Below are 22,907 nucleotides of genomic sequence, written 5' to 3' on the forward strand. Positions count from 1 at the left end.
ATGGCTGTCAAAAACCAGATGTGTGACCTCACATGGTTTGCATAATTTATCTGTAATTCAATTTACCCAGCCTCAAAACGGGGAAAATCCTACTTACCTGGATTGCAGTTTGTCATCAAAACAGAACGCACCCTAGAAATGCATGTTACCATACAGATACAAAGACGTTCATACACAGTACTTTCAAGTCTTCAGAATCAACTGCTCTCCACTGGAATGTACAGAGTCTTTGCCATGTATTACTTGTTTGGTGAACGTTTCAATCTTCTAGAAGAAAAAGCAACCCATTTGCTTGACTTACTACCTGCTGACAACATTAATACAGAACTTCAAATCTAATAAATGAATGAGCAGGGGACAAACGGATTTTGCAAGTTTATTGCACTGTAGTTACATTACTTCTCAACTGGCCAATCTTTAACGATATTTTTGAAAATAGATTACTTAACACAAATAGCTTTTCCTTTAAATAATCATGTAAGTTACAAATTCCCTTTACCAACTGAGCAAATAAATTGAGCTGGGAGCACTCACTGGATCAAGCCACTCACTTGTGAGTAGTTCCTATAAGGATTTGCCAATCTGCCAAAATCATTTTCCTGCTCTGAAATTAATGCCATCAAAATTGATAATACCATTCAATGCAAGTTACAGAACCTGTACATTATGAGCAGAGGGGCGTATCATCAGCTGGTGTAAATCTATACTGTTCTTAAAACAAATGGTACTACATCAATTTACAGCTGCTGAAGATTTGTCCCTGCATCTGTCTTTAGCACCGATAAAACCATTGAACCAAACCTTGGACGCACTTCCAAATTTAAAGCTCCCATTGACTGTAGCAAGAGCGATGCCTACAGGAGGAAAGGCAGGCTCTAAGTAAGCCATCCTAGAATTAGTGCACTTTTCCCCCCCATTCATTCGAAGTTTAAAGTTAGTTGTTAAAATCATAACCTGGGAGGAAGCCAAGAGCGCAGCGGACTTTAAAACTTTTTAGGTTTCTTTCATGTATTCCCAGAAATTCTGTCTAATAACAGTGATTTATCAGGCCAAGTCCAGTTTACTGTAATCATGCAAATAACCCCAGTAAAGCCCACAGGAAAAGCAGCACCATCAGTAAAACATGATTTGGCCCACAGTTTTACTCCAGCAGGATAAAGTTTCACAGTGACTGTTGCACTGTTCTCATCTCTCTCTAAGATCTATCATTACACCTGTGTTAAAAATTTCATTATGTTTCCTCTACCATCCTTATACATTAGGATACATTTTTCCTCCAAGGATACGATGCAGTGCAACACTTGTCTGAGCAACCCTCACTTGCACACTCAGCCCTGGGGCAGTCAAAAGGAGTAGCACATAGCAGAAAAATAATTGCCTGAAAAAGGATTTTGCAGGATGGGTACTCAGCCATTTCTTAGACCACCATCCTGTAAAACTGTAGGCACAGAGAGAAAATACAGTTGTTTTATAGAAAACATCTTTAATCAAGGCAAGTTTCTCTATATGATTCTGAGCGCATGGGTTGTTGCAAATAGCTATGAAATATATTTCTGACTAGATACATGGAACTAAACAGGCGGTTTTTCAAAAGTATCTACAAACGTCTTGTGTAACGGCATACACTGTAGTTATCTATGAGTATTTTCCTTTACACATACATTGCAAGAGGTTTACAGCTGCTTGCATTCTGCAAGCATTACATGCAACAATGATTTTTAATATCAACTGAATTAACTTTTAAACTGCAAGGAATAAAATCTCAAAACTCCTGCTTCAGGAGGCTACCAATAAGAACACAAATAGTTAATCATTAAAAATGGTTAGCATAAGAAAAAAATAAATATTTTTAAGATGTTCCTTAGCGCTACTCCATCATAAGATGTTTCAACATTAAAAAAAGAATTAAAACAGAAAATTCTTCTTCAACTTAAGCATTCCCAAATACAATCAGATTTATCAACAACACAAAATCATTTTCTATCTACAGTTTGTGTCATACAACTTTTTAAAAGAATTTTTAAAAAAAAAATATCATTTTAGACACCACAACAGTTCTACTTAAAACCAGCGAATCGATCACCTTTCTGCACAGCTGCATTTTCTTTCATTAATCTAATAGAAATATTTGAGGGATTTCCGTTTTTACCTTTGCATTTTTCCTTTTCCAGTATCCATAACCAATCATCACTCTGCTCTTCCATTATGCTTCGTATATTGCAGAGCGAGAAGCATCTTCATTAAATAGTATTAAAAATAGAACACACCCGATCTCCCCACCGGAGCATGCTCTGACAGTGCTGATACCACAGCTCTCAAGGTAACCATGCCCAGCTGGGAACTGAGAGGCAAAGTCAGTGCGAGATTAGCAATCTGCAAACCTAATTGTGCACACAAACTTGCCTCGATCCGTGACGACGACTGCTAAAACAAAAATCAGCGTGCAGTTAAATTATGCGACTGAAAAGTTGCAGGTCAGTTTACAGTATTTTTTTTTTCCCCTCCCCATCACCCTCAGCTTCAATTGCTTTGTACTTGCCTAAAATTTACATATGCCATTTAGAAGAATGCACACCGGGCATGCATCTAGCTCAGCGCAATGGTAGAGAAGTCAAACAGGTGATCAACAAACACTCGTGCTGCTCTTTAATGCCTTTGTTTCCCCTCTCGGCACATTTACAGCAATGTCACACGACAGCGGGATGAATTTAAGCAAAACCGCACACACCTGGAAGCGCAAAGACGGGAGGCAGAGCGGAGGCGCAAAGACACACCTAGCACGGAAAAACGCACCCGAAATTTTGAGTGTGTTCCCCCCCGCTGGCGGAAACGGTAAATTAATATTAAAAAAAAAAAAAACCCAACAATTAAACAAGACTGCGCAATGGCTGCACTGGATGAGCACGTCTTGGTTAGACCTACAAGCGAGATTGTTGAAACGCACACACAAGTAAGCAGAATTACACTAAGCGGAGTAACATTAACTATTTTTTACGAAAAGAGACTGCTAGGATACCTAACAATATGACTGTAACTCCCGGACTGTGACCCTCCTTCACTGCATGCAGAAAAAGACATGCTAAGGAAGCATCAAGTAAATCGGTTACCCTCAAATCGCCACCCTTAAGAACAATGCCAGTCAAACGATCCCAGGCTTTCCCTCCAGCAAAGCACGGCTTTTTAAAGCGTGTCCCTCGATGTTGCTCACAAATCAGCGACTAAAAGTTGGGTTGTTTTTTTTTCACAGTTTGATACATTTTAGCTAAAACGACCGTTGGGAGGAGGGCGATCACCTCCCGCAGCTCCCCCCGTGGCGATCGCCTCCTCAGCCTTAGCCCGGTTCCCGGACACCGGCTCCGAGGCGAGGGCACCGCCGCCACCCGCGGACCGAGCTCCGGCCGCCTCACCTCCGCCTCCGAGCCCGACCCACCGCCGCCCCTCGGCGCTCGGGGCCGGGGGAGGCGGCGCGGCTCCCGCCAGAACCGCCTCCGGTCACCACCGGCCGGCGGCGGGGGCCGCGCCGAGACCCGCGGCAAGCCCTCCGTGCCCTACCTGGCTTTCACCACCTCCACCCCGCCGCTCCGAGATCCCGTGCGAGGCTCCGGCTCCGGCACCGATATCATCCTGCCCCGCTAGACTATCAATGATATCCTTTTTTCCCCCCCTTTTTTTTTCCCTTCCCCTTCCCTCCCCCTCTGGTAAATACCACATCTTAGAGTCGGAATCCTGCAGTTGCTATAAATAATTGCAACATCGCATGTAACAAACGCAAGCCCCGGCTCCATGCACAGCTCCTATTTCCCTCTCCCTCCGCTTCACATGCTCAAGCCGCCCTGACCTCAAAAATTAAAAGATCACGGGGGGGGGGGGGGGGGGGAGGGGGAGGAATGGGGGCGAATGAATCCAACGAAATGACAGAAGACACATGCTGGAAGGAAAAAAAAAGAAAGAAAAAAAAAAAGAAAAACAATCGCAACAACAAAGACCATCACACCACACAAAGATTCTGCTTTGGCTGTTTTGGTTTTTGGTTTGTTTGGTTTTTTTTTTTTTCCATTTTTTTTTTTTTACCTTGCCTGAAAACGGGATCTGCCCCCAGCGTCTTGGTGGCCTGGGTTATTTTTTTGTTTGTTTGGTATTTTTTGTTGGCTGGTTTGTTTATTTTGCTGCAGATATGCTGCTGTTACAGTACAGTGCCTGTCTTCCTGAAAGACATGGTCTCTTCCTCCGCCTCCGCCTCCTCCGCGGGAGGAGATCCGCCGCGGCGCGGTGCTGGCCGGGCGCGGTGGCCGCCGCCGCCGCCCGACCCGCCGGCCGCCTCCCGCCTCGGGCCGGCTCGCCTCGCCTCGCCTCGCCTCTCCCCGCTCCGCTCGCGTCGCCCTGGTCCGCCGCCGGGCTGCCGTCGCCTGCCCTGCCTCTGGCGCTGCCTGTCCTCTCCCTGCGTCTCTCTCGGTGCCTGACTGGAGCCCCGCTCGCTCGCTCCTCTCCCTCTCTGCCTGTCCTCTGTCCTTTATCTGCCGCGCTCCCCGGCTGTACTGTCTGTCTGCGACTCTCTCCCTCTCCCTTTCTCTCTCTCCCCGCCCACGCAGCGTGGTGCGCCTCGGACCGGAGACGGCGGCGCCTTTCCTGTCGCTCCTCGCCGGCTCCGCGCTCGCTGCGCTCAGCGCTGCCGCTCCGGCTCGCGCTGGCTCGGCCGCGCCAACGGCCGCCTCACAGGAGCCGTTGGCTCCGCCGCCATTGCGCGCGCCCACCGCCCCCCCCCCCCCCCCCGTTACCCCACCCCACACAGGCACACGCCGCCCGCTGACTGCGCGGCCGGGTGGCCGCGACGAACTGCCCGGCCGGGCTGCGTGTCTCTCCGCGTGTGGGGTGGCTCTGTCTGTCTGTCCGTCCGTCCGTGTGTGTGGCTTCCCGCACGCCGGCCCCTCCAGTCACGCTGCCCCCCCCATCCCCCGAGCCCTCCCCGTCAGCCCATCCCCAGCTAGGAGCAGAGACAAAGCACCCGAGCAGCGCTAATAAGGAGAAAGCTCGTTAATCTCCTCCGGTTCCTTGTTATTTGCTTCCACCCACTTCCCATCGCCCCCAGCCCCCCAAAAAAGAGGGAAGAAAATGGGCCCTTGGCTCCAGAGGACAGCTTTAGGGAAGGTCTGGGTAGGGTGGTTTTAATTATTATTTTTGCTGGTGAAACCTGACAGCATCCACACTGATCAGCCGAGCTGCTGAAAGGGGTGAAAGAAAAAGAAAAAAAAAAAAAAAAAAAGACTGCAGCAGATTTTGGGTGGTAGCAGATGAGCCACTTAAAATGGGGCACATGATCCCCTTCCCCCTCCCCTCCCCCTTCCCAGCATGTCTCCACCGAGGATCTGGCTCGATGCTGTTTCTCCAGGAGCCTCGCCGCACACCATCGAGGCAGAGGGAAACAGACATTTCACCAGCACGCGCGTTTCCAATACATAAACCCCCTGCTATCCATTTAAAAACCGAGCCTCGTTTTACCCAATTGAATACAGCCAGGCATTCATTCTGCACCCAGCCGAGAAAAGGGCATTTACCTCTTTGCTAGGTGGCTATTAATATGCAGTAAAATTATAGCTGTACAACGCCAAATGTAATTGCCGTAGATCATTTAGAGCAGATCCAGCAATTCAGCTGCTGGAAATGCATGCTCTGTGAATAACCATGCATCTGGTACAATGCCCTCTACTACAATAACCTGAAAGGAGACAGAAGCGTCTGGTACTAGCTGCAATTAGTAATCCTATAGATGAAAAATAAACAGTCAATAAGTACAAAGCAGCAAGGTCCTATGAAACATAGTGATCATTTCTGTCTGCAGCGATACAAATAACCCAACTCCCACAGACAGACAATTCTTATTTAAAATACACAGTTAAAAATGCACTCCTTTCATTATGTACTTCCAGAAAGTCCTTGCTACAAAAGACAGTTTGCCACAATTAACGGATGTAGAAGAACTTGTGTACCAGTCAAACACGGACAAATATACAGAAGGCTGGGGGGGAAACATTTGCTTTAGTAGGTATTATCCTGGCACCCCTGGAATCCCTCTTTCCCCTCAGAAGCGAACACCTGCTTTTACCAGGGACCGCTGGCTGGAATCAGACTGGAAGAATACAGCCAGCAATGAACCACAACAGGGTGTGCATTAGCAGGCTCCTTGTGCACGCCTCAAGTGATGAGAGGCATTCAGCCAGGCACACCAAAACCTGTTCTGCTAATGCACCTCCTGATGCGGCTTACTCCTAGGATGGTTGCGTGTGGCTCCATCTACTTTTAATTTCGTTACTTAGCATATCCCCACACTGTGTGCTACAAGTTGCATCTGAAAGCAAAAAGACTGGCAAAAAGGCTATAAGTGGCACTACACTGAAGCGTGCTACAGCTGGCAATGGGGGAAGGACCAGTTCCTCGCTTCTGAAGTGTTTCTTTCAGCCATCTCCACTGTGGACCAAAGTTCATTTTCCAAAATGGCTATCCAAACTATTCTGAACATGTACTGAGATGCCACAGACCTCACCTGGCTGCTGCAAATCATCCCTTCCCTCCCAAGCAGGCAACCCAGCTAAGGGAGAGAATGCCAGCTGCACCGGGACGTTAAAGCAGTACTCACTCACGCCTGCACTAGACAGCTTGCAACTCATCTGCCTGAGTAAGGAAAGGGGGTGAGGGGAGTGAATGTTTCGAAACCTTACCCCAGTCGCTAGACACAATGAACATGTAAACCAGCCACGTGTCCACAGCTTGTCTTCCGCTGTTGGGATACTGGAGTGTCTTCAGAGTGGGAAGCGTTGAAGCTATACGTCAGATCTGTAAGTAGATAAAAATTCGTCCAAGCTGTAGTCCTGGCAGTTCACTCCACTCTCTCCTGTGTGGCAGGATGTGCTCGGGGCAAGTTACCAAATGCTAGAAGATGCCAGCTACAGCAACGACAAAGGAAGTACTCAGAAAAAAAAAAACCAGTATCACCCCAGTACCATGCAAGCTAGTATTTCAGCTCAGAATGGTGAGCAGCATCAAACATAGCATGTACAAAGAGGTGCAATTGCCTCCCTTTCTTGAGAAGTCACCTCAGACCTTCTTGGTCAGACACGAATCTAACGGAGTATGCATCCCACATCCCCTCTTCAGGACTGTTCTTTGCAGAAAGAAAAATCACAATCATTGCACAATCACAATATCTAAGAGGTGGGGAACCATGGCAATGGTTTGCTGCTGCCTGTGCTGATCTGTAAACATGCACAGGGATAACTGTCTGTTTAAGCCTCATGGAAATCAGCAGAAGCTGTGTCTTTAAGCAGAGGCAGAATTTGATAAACTCTTCAGACCTCTGACACCTTTTTCTGTCTGTTGCATAGCCACGCTTTGGGAGCAATCGGGGGAAAAAAAAAAAAAAGGACACAAGACCTACTTCTCCAAATACTTTCTTGAATAAAGCATTTCATTAACCCCCAGCGCATGCTTTCTAGAACTCTGGTCTTGCAAAGGGCCCTTGCGCAAGAGGACCACCCTACATCAGTGGAGCATACGTGCACTATACATACACAAAATTCCAACAGGCAACAGCAGACTCTTCAGCTCAAGGTATTTTCAAAGCATGGCAACACATTACTTGTTCACTGTGAGCACACTTTCTAACTACGTTATCTCAATTTCACTTAGAAATCAAGAAAACCTTAGTGGGCTCTCAAAAACCAGCATCAGATTGGAAGTATGTGATGTCGGACAAACATACAGAGCTTCATGCAGTTCTGCAATCACAGGAGATTCCTGTAATAGAAGGCATGCAGTGTTACTTAATATGTTAGCAAAAGCTTGCATGACTGGTTGCACGCTTCTTCTGCCTCTAGTCATTTTTCAGTGAAACAAAGCTAGCATATAAAGTCTATTGTGTTTTGGAGTTATGGAATGATTCAGATTGAGGCACAACAGTATGGTAAACTAACTGTTGATGTATTTTATCATAATCTTCTGTAAAAGAGATCAGTCTTAGGGGTTTATTTTAAACTTTTTTCCGTTTTCATGTCCTATGTGTTACAAACAAATTAATCATGCATAATTTGCCAATGGACTTAAAAATACTGCACTTCTATTTAAAATGGCACTTTACAATACATAAATATAGCCAAATTGCTCTAGTTTCAAACACTTCTCAGGAAGAGCTGAAATATTTATTCCAGCTACAATATCACAAGTAAAGGAAAATTAACCAAGCAATTTGCATACAGCTTGTACTGATAGCTCAGAGTTGATAAAAACCTGAAGCTTTATGCTATTCCTACTGAAGACGGTGAGAATGTTGCAATGGACTTCATTAGGATTAAGATCAGGTACCTAAATCTAAGACTCTCTCTTCGGAGGAAGATCAATGAACAATCCTTTAAAAATATAATCTGTTGCTAGAGAGGCTGAGGAAGGTTGGTTTTTTTTCCCCCACTAAAAGCAAAGCATCATTTCTTTGTGTTTGGCATTTCAAATCCCCTCTTAGTTTCTTTTAGAAATCCCAAAGTGTTTATTGTGCCATATCCATGTATCTTGAAAAGGATATTCCAGTGTGGAGTTCCTTAGCCCATGAAAAAAAAGTCATCTGATCCCCCCTAAGATCAGAAACTGCAGTTCCTGCTCAACTGTGACTCTCAAAAGAAAATGAGCAGGAACTTGAACTCTAGCTTTGACAGCTAGCGTTGGTGCAAATGGTCTCTCCTGTTGTAGCCTTCTCCCTAATTTATGTTTATAGGCAGGAGGGCCGGGGGACTTTCAGGTCACAGCGTTGGAGGGACAGTGGGCTGTTTCATGGGCTAAAGGGTGGCTGGCAGCTCAAAACGGATGATCCAAAGTAAGCCAAAGGCCACACAGAGGGCTCATCCCAGTACCCTTCTGACTCAGTCATATTGCAGGCAACATTCAAAGAGCTATGAGAGGTTGAGAAATTCAGGCAGCGGGCAGCTCTCAGTTGCTCTGGACAGAAGCACATCTCTGATGTAGGAACTTAGCATCACGGTATTTTGTATAATATATATGTGCAGCGTGCACATTAGGGCAAAGAGACAAAACAAGCAGTGGTGAGTAAGAGAAAGAGCAATAAGAAGAAAGAGTCAGCAAGAATGTTGTGAGCTGTGGTGTTAGGATGGGCCAGAGAGAAAATGGTGAGAAAAAGAGGAGGAGGGAGAGTCCCAGGCAGGGAATGCAATGAGTTGGTTATCTTGAGATCTGTGATTCATTGTGGGGAATGTGCACTACCTACACATATTAGAGTACTGTAGGGAAGAAATCAGGCTGAGGAAATTCCAAAGTCTTTCAATAGGATTTATGAGCTTTAATAATCCAATGGCTCAGGGTCACCTAAGAGCCCAGGAACTGCTTGGCTCACAAGTATGAGTGGCTCTAAGGAGACATATGACAAACACAGCATCTGCAGGAGGGTGGTTACAGCCCTCAGCACAGGAGCCATAAGAATCACAAACAACTTCACTAGCACAAAGCAGTTTCCCATCAAGATCTCACCAAGAAAAGCCTTTAACACAGCCCTTTGTCTCAAAAAAAGTATAAAAGCCTAGCTTTCCTCCCAGCACACCTAGAGAGTTGACAAGCTTTGGTGACAATTTTCAGCTACCACAATAAGGTGTGGGTAGTACAGGCTTTCAGAAGTACATGGTGCCTCTCTCTCTGCTAAACCATCACTAGATCTACATCTGTCCTTAAGATATCCTGGCAGAAGGGAAGCCGGGGGGCTAGTCCACTTCTTGGGTGAGCAAGCGGATCTAGGAAATGACAGAGAGGGGAAAAAGGGAAAAAAAAAAATCTCGAGAGGAATCCCCATTTACCTTCTAAGAAATCCTGCCATAGCAATATTAAGAATAGCAGGAAACAATTGTTCTGGAGCTGTAGGCTTGGTTTAACACTCAAAAGCAACACCGGCGTATTTGAGACAAAGACCATCATCCTGTAAGTAGACAGAGTAAGTAAGTAGCTGTAAGTAGACAGAACAATCATACAGATTGTGAGGTATTTCAATTCAGCTATTTATTTCATCTCATGAGGAGTCTGGGTCTAGGTAACGTTCAGCACGTCTCTGTCCTGTGTTTCGGTCAGGGCACATAGATGCAACCCAATGCACTGCCTGTTAAATAAGCAGTGCCACTGTGTAGATCAGATACCACATGAAAACTTAAGAGACTGAAGTTGGCAAATGATTTGGAGGTGAAGAAAAGAAGACTTGCCAATCAGCCCCTGTAACCCAGAGTACTCATCAACTGCCACTTTCTCCCTTTGAAATTCCCCTGAACATGTTGCCCTCTTAACTTTTGCTTCTAGAAACATCAAGTCTTCTTTTAGAAGCATGTTTTGAATGTAACAGATTAAGAGAAGTCTCCCATTGACATCAGGCCCAGACCTACCTTGCAGGTATTTTTCACAAATAACTTGATACCATACTAGTGTGTTGATATTCTTCAATCAGATACCATTTTTCAGTTTTCCTTTACATTTTTTTAGGAATACTGTTTAACTTCTCCCATCGGAATCTCTAAAAGGGATCCTGGCCACAGCATCTGCGTAAGTTGGATGTGTTGCTTTCCTGCAGCCCACCCTACCTCACTCCAGTATGCTCTGAGGCTCGGCCAGGAAGCCACAGCACTGGCCTCCAACGAGCACAACACAGACCTATATTAACCCTGGGACTTCAAGCTTTCCTGCCGCCCACAATGCCTAAATGTTGACTTGCATTTGAACTATAATATAGAGGAATCCAATGGGGACCTCCCAGAGAGAGTGGCACTGGCCTTGACTTCTGTACAGCTGCTGCCACCTCAGACCTCCTGTGGATGCAACTGCAAGGCTGGGTTGGTGACTCAGGACCATAAGCATGAAGTCATGGAGTTCAGTACATCACTATAAAAAGGCTTGAAAATTATTGCTCTTTTAGGATCCCCAATCCAAAGCCTATTTGTAGAAAAAGGTTGGGCTTTATCTTTGCTAAGGTCACTCCCACTCAGGTCAATAGAGATATTGTCTGAGTCTAAACAGGGTAAAAATAATATAACGGCTTCACGATGTGGCCGCCAGTACTGTGCATAGTCACATCTTAAACACTATTGTACTGGGAATAATTAAAAGAGAAGTCTACAAAAAATGTCTTACCTAAACAGGGATGAACCTGCCAGATCACAGACTAATTCTCAAAATCTGCAATCTATACACAAATTGGTGTATAAACGTTAGAACTGCACTAAAGGTAAAGACAAGAAAGGCTAGTTCTTATTCTGTAAAATTGTGACCATCTGTGCTTACCCCCCACCCCCAACCCCCAGCTTTATTAACCTGTTCAGTTAGAGAAGCGGCAAACAACAACCATTGGTCGTGACCACTGCTCAAGAGGAGATGAGGAGACCCTCCACAACAGAGGGTGTAAAGAGTGTGACATAATTTGCTGGCAGATCAGTTCCCCTCACAATCCATGTGAGATGAAGTAGTTGCCCCCTTTAAGGCCACATGGTGCTTTATGTGCAAAACAGTGTGCAGATGTGCCAAAGAACAGGAGCAACCTGAAAAAAAAAAACAAAACAAACCAAAAACCCCAACCTGTGCTAAATCATGCTTTCCAAAACCAGCCCTTTACAAACTACTGGAGGCAATGTATCTGACAGCCTCTTTTTACAGCTTATGTATCATCATGTTAGTTTTGTTTATGCGCAGTAACAATGACCAGAAAAGGCACAGACGTAACCATAATTTAGCATAGTCACTGTGACTCTACTTTAAACTGTCCTACCCAAAAACCCCCAACAGTAGCAGCAGCCCTACAGTAAGAAGAGAATAATTCCTGCTATGTGTCGTTTGAAAACCCTCTCAAGTTCTGTCACTGGTGATAAAACTAGTAAAAATGTGGCCTTTGTCATGTGATTGGGGGAGTCTTAGAGGTTTTTCAAGGAGCTGTGGGTTAAAATCCTACTGAGGTAATCATTTGATAAGGCGTGGGGATTGCTACGTTGCACTGGCCCAATGTGCTCTTTATTCCCCCGTCCAACCACCGTTAAAACCTTAGCACGTGTCCTGTACCTGTGAGCAGAGCGTACTGCTTTCCAGCACACCCTCACCTCTCCAGTTTCACTCATTTGGGACCACTGATTCATTTCCTAAGACTCTTAGCAGAACATGAGTTTGATTAGCATCAGTTCAGCAATTTGCAGTGTTTCTCTTGAACACTTTGGAATCAACTTTTGTGTTGGCTAGTGAGCTGCGGAAAAGAGACAGTAAAGAATGAATGACTGCTTATCTAAAAATTAGGGCCATTCAACACGAAGTGATGGGGGCAGTATGAAATGCCGTAACGCTGTACTTCACGGACAGAACACAAAGACAGACAGATACTTCAGCTTCCAGCACTTTGAGGTCTTGGACCTTTCAGGTCTTAGAGTCTTAAGCATAGTTATTTCTCAGTCACTGCCCTTAAAATAATACAGTTCCCCCAAATTTTCTCCAGCTGCCTTCTTTTTGTTTCGCCTTGCCTTATCCACTAGACATATTTAAATTTTCCTTTGTTTGGAATCTACATTTTTTCACGCCCTAAAATTATAGCCTTTGCAATGTGCAATACTGTAGAAAGTCCCTTCATTGAAAGAGCAGAACATGGTACAATTTTAGCATCATATAATTTCCCGCATAATTGTTAAATCATTTTCTTCCTTTTCTCCCTCCCCCCTCTTCTTTTTTTTTTTTTTTTAAAAGGAGAGAAAGATTCAAAGTGCATATCCAGAGAGAGAGACAGACAGAAAACTTAGCAGCCTCATAATCCTGTGCTACATCACACCTCACCTTTGTTGCAACAACGATCTTGCATCAAAGACAAGACTTTCCCTATTTATTGCTTTGGTCGCTCAGGATTGGACTCTGTACTCTGCAAGGCACTATTGGTTCACGAATGCAAACCTCCTTGTGTGTTTGTGACATTGTATTCCCAAATATCACATCATAAAAATATTAAAATAAAACTGTTCATAACATTTTCCTGTGCACCATCTGGGCCTTGTGAGAAAGCTGACATTATCTGTCAAACTAAAGATAACCACATTTTCTCTCTTTTGTATCGTTAATGTTTGTCATCGCAAATTTCACTTTAATGCTCCAATTACATTATGACATTCTTACAAACTGAATGGCACTAATGACTTTCATTATTATTTACACACTTCCTTAATTATAAGGCTCTCCCTCTCATTCACAACATGTTCTCCCTCATAACACTCACTCTGATATAAAGCTAATGAATTTTAAACTTTCTGTTACATAAAAGCTCATGATTAATTACCCAGCTTCCCAATCTCTTTATGATACACAATACAGGGCTCTCCTGCAGTGATGCAGCAAAGGGGGAGAAGTATGGAACTTTTATTCCCTCCTCAGTGAAAGCAAATAGAGAGATAAATAGAGTATCTTTCTCTTTAAAGCGGCATATGCAAATTTAATTGAAAACAAATATACATCAAACCATTCCTCAGGAGAAACCTAAATCTCGCTATATTAGCAGCATGTAGTAAACAGGATAATAATGCCTATTATTATAATCTTTAATTTTTCATGACAACAATTTTTTAATCTAGTTCAAGAAAATGAGGCAGTAGAAGTAAAGACACATGGCTTTTACATAAGACATCTTAGTGTTGTATGCTGTTATCACCAAGATCAACTATTTATGTGGTTTTAATTATTCAAAATACCGGACTCCACTGATAAAAAAGACAAGACAAAAAAGCTCAAGGTTGCACCACACCAGATGAAGGGCAGTCGTGACAAATATAAATTACTGCACTTCAGACTGACAAAGGTAATACAATAAACCAGAGCCTAAAAGACTTTGAAAGACATTGTGGGGGCACTGAACAGCCTAGCAATGAAATTCAGAGCTCAGTATTTAAGCACTGATACAGGCTGCAATCTGCACAAGCTGTACATGTCTCAATGCCTGTGCTGCCAACAGAAATTGGATTCTTGCAGCCAAATGTAAATTTACTGACAGCCATGGGGGAAAAAATGGGTTAATTAAAAAGGGCTACCCTTACCCCGTTTGCTGGCTAGTAAACTTGACCTTAAGTTTACAGGGAACCTGTGCATATAAAAAATTTATTTCCTGCCATTCCAAGGGAAGTTCCCTTTTATGCCTCTCCCCTGTTAGTAAAGCAGGAGCCAATATCTATGCAAATACATACATAATCCAAATAGGGATCTACTCCCAAATGGAAGAAAAGCACATCCTGTCATGACTGAATCACTGGATAGCCAGCTATGAATGACATATTCGCTTAAACCAAGCATGGGACACCTAGAAAGATGAAGATTCATTTGCCAGAGCCATTTACCTGTGTGTTGCCTTTATATTAACTCCTACTGCTGATCTGCTGGTGGAACAGATAAGAAAATTGGCTTCTTTGTGAGAAAAGCCTGTTCTCTTTCAAATTCAGTTTGTTTTCTTTTTAATGCTATATGTTTTAAATTTCTAATCAGTTTCCAGTGTCACAGAAAACCCCGGAGGCATACTGAATTAAATAATTCCCTGGAAGTTCAGGACAACACAACAATACAGTGTAGCTCCAGCCTCATGAAAATCCTGAGAGATGATAACCATACTTTGGTCTGCTTTTGAACACCTCGTGATGAGTATGGCAACTATGTGGTCCTACAGAGGAAACAACTTAAAAAAAAATTTCTTAGGGCCTGATCCAAGGCCCACAGAGTAAACTATATGATCATCCTACTATCTTCAGTTAAGGTCTCATTCCAAGGCTGCTACTCATCAGCATTTCAGTTATGTGAATTATGAAACTCCCTAACATCACAGAATGTTCTGTAGTTTAAAAAAAAAAAAGAAAACAAACTTGAAGGAATTGAAAATCTGTCCTTCCATTCTCTCTAATCTTGTCTTGGATGCTGCGTATCTTACAAGAAGTTATTAGGAGTACATTATGAAGAAAAAGTATAAAACACTTCTATTATTTCTTTAAATCTGTAGCTAGAAGCCAGGCTTTAGAGGGCAGGCAGGCTCTTGGCAGAAATTTAACAAATAGCAGAGATGGATAAAGAGAGACAGATGCAGAAAGAGAGTAGGTCTCAGAATAACATTACTTTTCTAATAAAGTTCCTTTGCTCAGCATTCAAAAAAACTGGCAACTTCTGTGCTATTCCAGCTTTAATCAACATGTGATTCAGGGATTCACCATTTGCCCTTAGATATCGTATAACTGCTCTGTGTAAATAGATAGAGTGCTCCTGAAATCTGTTTTTCTCAGGATTCATCTGCTTTCTGTGGCTATTGTGGTTGTTCATCTTTCGTTGCTGCCTCTGGGTTCAAGAGCACTGGACTAAGATATCTATAGGATATGTAAGTTTACATTCAAAGCCTCCTGACATTTTGGACAGAGAGTGTTAGGCTTTCACAAGGGGCCAGATTATACTCCTCAGTCAAATTTACATGCCCATCAAGAAATTTCAGAACAAGCCTGTTGAGAGTCAGTTGAATGCATGCACACACAAAGTCTTTTGAACAGCGTAAGAGACATCCTATATGCTCTTGAAAGATTGGACCATGGCCCTAACTCTGTTTAGTTTGTTGACGCGTTGCAGATAGTCTTGCTTAAAATACAGTGAATAATGAACCACAGTAGCCGTTAATCTTGATGGTTATTTCCATGTAAAATAGTTTCTATGTTTAGACACATGTTTTCTATGTTTAGACACATCTATGTTTAGACATGCATTTTCCAATGTTGTCCAGGAATAATTGTACCCTAAAGAAAACGGTGTAGTCCTTGGACTTCTTCAGGTACTTACAGAAGTAATAGCACTTACACAAAAGAAATCATAGAATCATAGAATCATTAAGGTTGGAAAAGAACCTTAAGATCATCGAGTCCAACCATTAACATATCACTGCCAAGTCCATCACTATACCATGTCCTCGAGCACCACGTCTATCCGTCCTTTAAATGCCTCCAGGGATGGAGACTCAACCGCTTCCCCGGGCAGCCTGTTCCAGTGCCTGACCACCCTTTCGGTGAAGAAGTTTTCCCTAATATCCAACCTAAACTTCCCCTGGCGCAGCTTGAGGCCGTTTCCTCTCGTCCTAAAAATGAGACATCACAGAGCAAGACACAAATATAATAAAACAGTCAAGCTACTCTTTATACAAAGTTATTAAAACAACTGGAGAAGGTTGATAATAATGTCAGAACAGGTAAAATTAGTCACAGTTTAATAAGTGGCATGAGGGTTTGCAGTTACAGTTTTATGGCCCATTCCTAACGCAGCCCAAACTTGTGATAAGTTTACAGCCCACAGGATCAACTGATTAATATGACAATTAAAAGATAAATGTATTTTAATGACATATGACATTATCCTTATGCTATGTAGCTTTCAACAATATTTTGTTTATTGTAATATTTATGTTATGAAATTGTAATTGTTTAAGATAATTGTGTTTATACCACCACATTCCCCCAAAAAGGAGTTGGACACAGGCCCTCTGAGATTCCTTGTGAAGAAGAAAAGATGTATTACACAATTTGAAAGTGAGATAAGCATGGTGAACGGGAGCCTTGTTTCAAATCTGTAACTGTATTACATGGCCCTGTGATCCACTGCTTATATGAGCATGTGAGGCAAGAAGCCTTCTCTCTGTCTTGCCTTTTCTGTCAATGTCAAGAGAGCTTCATGGCTCCCAGAAGTAAATGATGGAGAGGGGAAGTGCTTCATAAGCATGGAGATAGGGCAGAAAGGCGAGATGCCACTAGGAAAAGTAATTAGTGGCGGTGGGGAGTAATCTGCTGAAGCTTGTTCTTAAAATTGATTTTGTTGTTACAACCTATATGAGATCTCCACAGCCCAAGAAAGATGAGCCATGCATCACCGGAGAAAGCTGCATGTGAAGCAACTTCAAATATCAGTGCTCTGATCCTGATTCTACCTTTTATTTAATGGATAACTTCGAGCAATTCAACCCATCTCCTAGTGCCTTAGTTTCTTCTTCACACCTGTTTCTTCTGATCTTTCTGGTGGCTGTTGTAATTCTCGGGAAAGGAGTATCCATCACTATGAGTTAATGTAATGGCAGTCTGTAAAAATGTAACATACTACATCCCAGTCTGAAAATAGTCTCATTGAAGACGGGAATTTTACATTGATCTCAGCAGCAATCTCGTTTGCCAATAATATCATCTGTATGTATTCTTTTGAAATGTTTGGTATTGATTAACACAGTTTTTAAAAGCGCAAACAACAAATTATTCATTTTGATTTATAAAGTAGTTATAGTAAGTGTTTACCACAGACACAGTATTTTCATACAAATCAGAATACTTAGAAAATAAGCCAAAAAAAACCCCCAACAGATCAGCTTTTCCCTGTATTATAACTGTGATCGCTTTCCTATAAACATAAACAAAACTAGGAACCTCTTTCCTGAAATGCCTAAGAAAAGAGATGAGCCTTGCAGACCACGAAAGCCAGTGAACCCCAGAAAAGATAGTGCCTTTATGGAGAGTATCTTACTTAATAGCTCCCCTGCATTAAAGGCACAAGTGCCTCTGACTGTTTATAATACAAGTATATTGGACAAATAGTACTAAATCTGCAGGAGTAAAATTACAAAGCTCACCAATTTTTGATAGAACTGTGTATCACTTGAGGACCTAAATGAATCTGATTCAGGATAAATCAAGACAGACCCAGACGTTTGGAAATACTGCAAATAAGGTCCTTAAGTCATCATACCCTGCTATGGAGAAAAGCACACATTAGGGAGCTGGATTTAAAAAAAAAAAAATACGTGCTGCAGTAAAACCTTAGCTGTACAAGTGATTTCTTCTTGTGTCTATCATTCTTACTATTTGTACAATACTGTCTTTTCTGTGTCCTGCCTTTCTCCTACCAGGAGCTGGCAGCTTTTAAGATTGACTGCAGGGATGGGGCAGGCACCCAGCCTTGCATACCTGAGCATCACAGCCAAAAGTGGCGTGCTTATTTCCAAAACAGCAGCAGGGGAGTCGTAGCATGGCCATCAGTAAAAGCATCACAAACCCCTAAATAGCAGAGCTCTTTCCTTTTAATTGCAATGCCCAGCAATTTTTTGAAGGGTGAGCATTTCTCCAGTGTCCCCTGTAGGCCTTTTGTCAGCTTCTGTGCACTCTTGGTTGTTTTGCTGATGCTCCTCAGCAAACATGATGATAGCTGATAAAGCCATACATATCCACACATCCATTTGAGAAAACGGGCAGAATTAAAACCAGACAATGTTTCAATGCCAATCTGCTCCACGACTTTTATTGAACACCTGTGAGGAAGGTGGCTGACAGCTGCCTCATGTCTAGAGCAAGATGCTAAGAGTACAAGAAAAATTAGATTTTCCAGGGATATTGGACTTCACTCACAAAGCATGAGGGTAGCACACGCTGTTGATCCTCAAGATTCATGATTTATGCTGTCTGCCTCTTCTCTGTTACCTCCATTACCCTTTACCTCTAAAAAATAAGCTCTTTCAGACTTTCTTTGTCCTTCTATTCCTCCATGTTCCTGTCCTGTGTCCCATGCACTCTCCTTTTCCTTTTCCCTCTCTCCATATTCATGCCGGAGGGTATATCATGATGAGGTTCTCTAATCAATCGTCTGACTCATTGCCTTATGGCAGAATATTGCCATGGCTAATGACTAATATGACTGCAGGATTTCCAAATGTCATCTTATAAGATCTTACAGATTGCCTATTAACCATTTTGTAGCCTTACCAGGATTAGCTGGGTAGCAAAATAAAACAGTATGATTTAGCACAGTAAACTCATTTCTTAGCAGCTGATTTCTATTTATAGGTATAGCCTAAATAAAACAGTATAGGATAAAGTATTCCCAAACTGAGAAGTGCTCCATTTGTGAACAGCTTTTCCTATGATACTCAAAGTGTTCATTTGCACAGTGAATGACAAAAAATAGTGGTTAAAACTTTCTAATTCTTGAAAGATGGGAATTGATATTTACACTCATATTATGATTCATTATAAAAGAAGAAATGTGTGAAACTGCCAAGACAAACAAATACTGTTAGATGCATTTCGTTTGTTGACTTTTATTTATGGATATGAAACACTTTTTCTTCCACATTACAATTTTGTGATGAGCAAAGGAGCAGCACAGCACATTTTCTCTCTGCAACTCCTGTGTCCCTGCAACTGAAGCTAACATTTGCCCTCTCAGTTAAACACAGTTATTCTATGATAGCAACCAAGTTTTATTTTAGATTGACATGAAAGCAAAATACTTACTTTGAATAATAGGATTTTTTCACACTGATAAGGAATTATCACAAAAAGCAGTAAGAGTAATCACAAGAACAACTGTAGATGATTTTAAAGTCTGACAATATACAGAGGATGCTTTGCTGCAATCCTAACGATGCCTAAACATGTCCAGTATTATTTATAGACACATACATTAGTTCTGTTACTCTTTTCTTGCCACACTCATGTATATAGCATGGAATTGCAGACATTCTATCCCTTTTGCCTTTTTCAAATTCCTGTGCTGGCATGAACAAAGAACTTGCTAAGCACAGAATTTTGATACTTCCTCTGGGCAATCAACTGTTACACTCCTGCAGTTTGACCATTCCTGAAAATACAATAATATTCGACCAGTGCTCTTGCATAAAACTAATTTCAGCATTGACAAATTTCCCGGATATCCGTTTATACATACTTATTGATGCCTTCTTGATCAACTCATCTGGTCACCTTGCCACTGACGATAAAATGACATCAATCTGAAATGAACATCCTCAGAGATATCGTGAAAAGGGTAAAGTGCCAGGGAGTGCTATATTTTTGCTGCTGATTGTCAATGAATTAACAAGAAGCATTATCTTGGGTATAAAAGAACAGAGCCCACAGCTACAGAAGAATATACAACATCAAATTGGGAAGTGCACTGTAAAGATACTGTGTTAGAAAACTAATGAATAATGTCACAAGACCTTAAACTAGCTAATCTCATTGAGACAGCTTGTTAGATCATCAGATTCCCTAGCTGAGAAACCTGCTTCCATTACTGCTCTGTTTGTGGTGTCAAACCCAATTAGTGTTTCTCCAGATGAATTTTCATTCATTAGAGTTGGAAAGCCAAGTGGAAAAAAATGCAGCAGAACTGAATTTGTTTCCCTTTCACTAGCGGAGTTTTCTCTGTACTGAGGTATCACAAATACGAGAAACACACACCGAGATCAGCTCTAGTAACTGTCACAGCTCTGTTCCTTCCCCACAGCCCTGCAAGCTTTAGCTTCTCTAACACCTAGCCTCTAGCCCAGAAGCAGTAAGGAGCTCCACCATATTAACCTGAAAAATCCAACACAGCAGGAAAATTTCCACCTCTCTACTCAACCAGCGCAAATTTGCTGTCAGCCCTCATCTCAGCCAAAACAGGGTATGCCCTCCTTCAGTCTGCCAGTGCTTCTAGTTCATCCTGTGTATGTGTTTTTTTCCCCAAAGCTGAATATGCAAAGGCAACCACTGCTGACTCCATCCCGTAGTTCCACCTTAGCGTGCTCACATCAGGTTACCCTATCTTACAATACAATAAGAGTCAATTCACTACCAATATTTCCTCTAAAGCCAGCATCTGGTAGAAGAAAGTAGAATTTTGACAGCTGGGGTGAAATCAAAGCCCTTCTGAATTCATGCCACTGATTTCACCTGAGTCTAATTTTTACCGCCCATCTTTACAGGAGTGTCATACAGCATTGGCTAAGTTTTAAAAATTGCTTATTTGCTGCTATGTAATGAAAAACTTCTATCTTAACCTCATGCAGTGCACCTAATAAACTGCCATAGAAAACTGCTGAAATATTAAGGCTGTTAGGTTGTCTCATTTAAGAGTAAACACTGCAGTCATTTTTGGTTTTTTAACTCAAATGCAAAACTTTCCAGGTGTTGAGTTTGTAGTGACATTTTCAATGTTCCTGAAGCATTATGAGGGGAACTTGTGAATTTTAAGTAGTGACAATCAATAAGGTTTGAGAAATACTATATTAAAAGTTAAATCTCAAGCCTATGATCCTGACAGAGCTGACACTTAGTACGTACTCAGTCATCATCACTTTAATCATTTTTCCTACTCTGTGAAAACACTGCCGATCTTGTTTTGGCTCTTGACTATCCAAGCATACTATTAAACTCCTCATTTAATAAGATAAGCAGTTTTTAATGGGATTTAAAACTAGGTGCAATGCAGTCAACATCAAACACTGGCATAAATCTCTTGCACTAAAATTCATATTTGTCATCAGAAGGGGGAGAAAGGGGTTGTTTGTTTTTTTAAAGCGTCTGTAACTCATGATAGCAAAGGTTCTATATTCAGGAACACACTTTAAATTAACTTGGGGTGCTCTTAAAGAAGCCTACTCCCTCCAGCTGAACTGAAATTAGGTTGATTTCTTCCAGTTTTTTAACAGCCGGATAATCTGAATGTTCGGTTTTGCATCTGTTATACAATTGCTTCTTTATTCTGAGTCATTTGGTAACCTCTAAAAATAGTTCACTCTTCTTGAATTAGCAGCACAGCGTTATAGATCATGTAGACAGAAAAGCCTATCTCCTTGCTTCTGCATAGCCAATGTGCTACAGGGCTCCAGTATCAGAAAAGTCATTGCAGTGTGTCTTAACTCTAACAGATGTAACTACTGGCCTCTTTGAAAGCCGGAAGGAAAAATAAAAGAAAGAAAAGTAATGGATTACAGGCCAAAACAATTGCTTGATTCCAACAGTAAAAAACTATGTCCATGAAGGTGGACTGTGAAGTAAAAATATTTGTTTATAGCAGCTTACTTTGGAGGCACAATAACTAATTTTTTCAGGTCAGTACTCAACTGCTTTTATTGCACCTGGAATAGAAGGTGATATTATTTTTGCAATAGAGGAACTATCTGTTTTGCAAACAAACCTCAGTTTATGATGGAATCAGAAGCTTCAAGTTCCAGCTCTCCCAGTGATGTCCTGCACGTGGGAGTCCCAGGAACAGAGGAATACATTCATTTGCTGTTCTGGAGTACTACTAAACTATTATTTGATACCCAGCAGTAGGTGTTCTTCTAGGATCATTCCCTCAGGTAAATTAGATTCTCTTTTGTTTTGCTTTTTAGCTATGTGATATGTCTCGAGAGAATTATTTACCAGTAAAATCATTTGAAATAGCCTTGGCAAGCTGGTGAGATGAGAAACGGCACCTGGAAAAATTACAAAAGTCCAAGTGAAAGTATGTTTTACAATATAATTTAATCAAAGGCAGACAAGATCAGTCATGAAGTTAGCAAGGACTTTCAGATGAACAAGTCACTGTTAACAATCCAAGCTTTGCTGAGAAAACAAACCAATTTGAGAACAATAAAGAACAATGTGCTGGAACATCATGCATACAATATAAATACAGTCCATGTAATTACTGCACCAAAGAAAAAACAATTGTATTTTTTGTTTTTGCAGCTTGTGGGAAATCCTAGTATTTTCCACGTAATTCCACAGAAAAAGAAACATTTAGTTACTTGTGTCTCACCTTCCCCTTTCTCATATTCTAAGAGGGTCATAGTATTCATGGGATATAATACAGACTATTTCATTGAGAAGGCAAATGGCTTCATGCATCTCAGGCCTTCCTGGAAGTGTTTGTTGTTATTATTTGATATCAGTTGCCATAAGAAAGTTTTCCCCCCATCTGTTCATTTTTGCAAAGGGCCTGCTATGAACTTTCATCTCCTTTTTTTTCTCTCTGTTGTTCTGTCCAAAGGGACTGTGAAAGAGAAGGAAACATACTCCATTTCTACCACTAAACCCAGAAGAGCCTTCTCTGCTGGGCTGGAAGAA

The 22,907-nt window shown here is 42.0% G+C and overlaps 1 protein-coding gene across 6 annotated transcripts in view; it reads right to left on the minus strand.

The window, feature by feature from the left end:
- ARPP21 (cAMP regulated phosphoprotein 21) overlaps nt 1–22,907 on the minus strand; it is a 202,723-nt gene that overhangs the window by 138,106 nt on the left and 41,710 nt on the right. The window contains exons 1-2 of one of the 6 annotated variants that reach the window (XM_082334126.1): nt 9,843–9,883; nt 6,714–6,828 (exon numbers count right to left, since the gene is read on the minus strand). The exons of 1 other annotated variant lie outside the window; for it this stretch is intronic. The gene's annotated coding sequence lies outside the window, so the exon portion shown is untranslated. Of the gene's footprint in view, nt 1–3,552; nt 3,626–6,713; nt 6,829–9,842; nt 9,884–22,907 lie in introns of those variants that run through there. 4 more of the 6 variants (XM_082334123.1, XM_082334127.1, XM_082334128.1 and 1 more) reach the window with 4 other exon arrangements.

Source organism: Platalea leucorodia (assembly GCF_965183815.1).
Source record: "Platalea leucorodia genome assembly, chromosome: 1".
Taxonomy (NCBI): Eukaryota; Metazoa; Chordata; class Aves; order Pelecaniformes; family Threskiornithidae; genus Platalea; species Platalea leucorodia.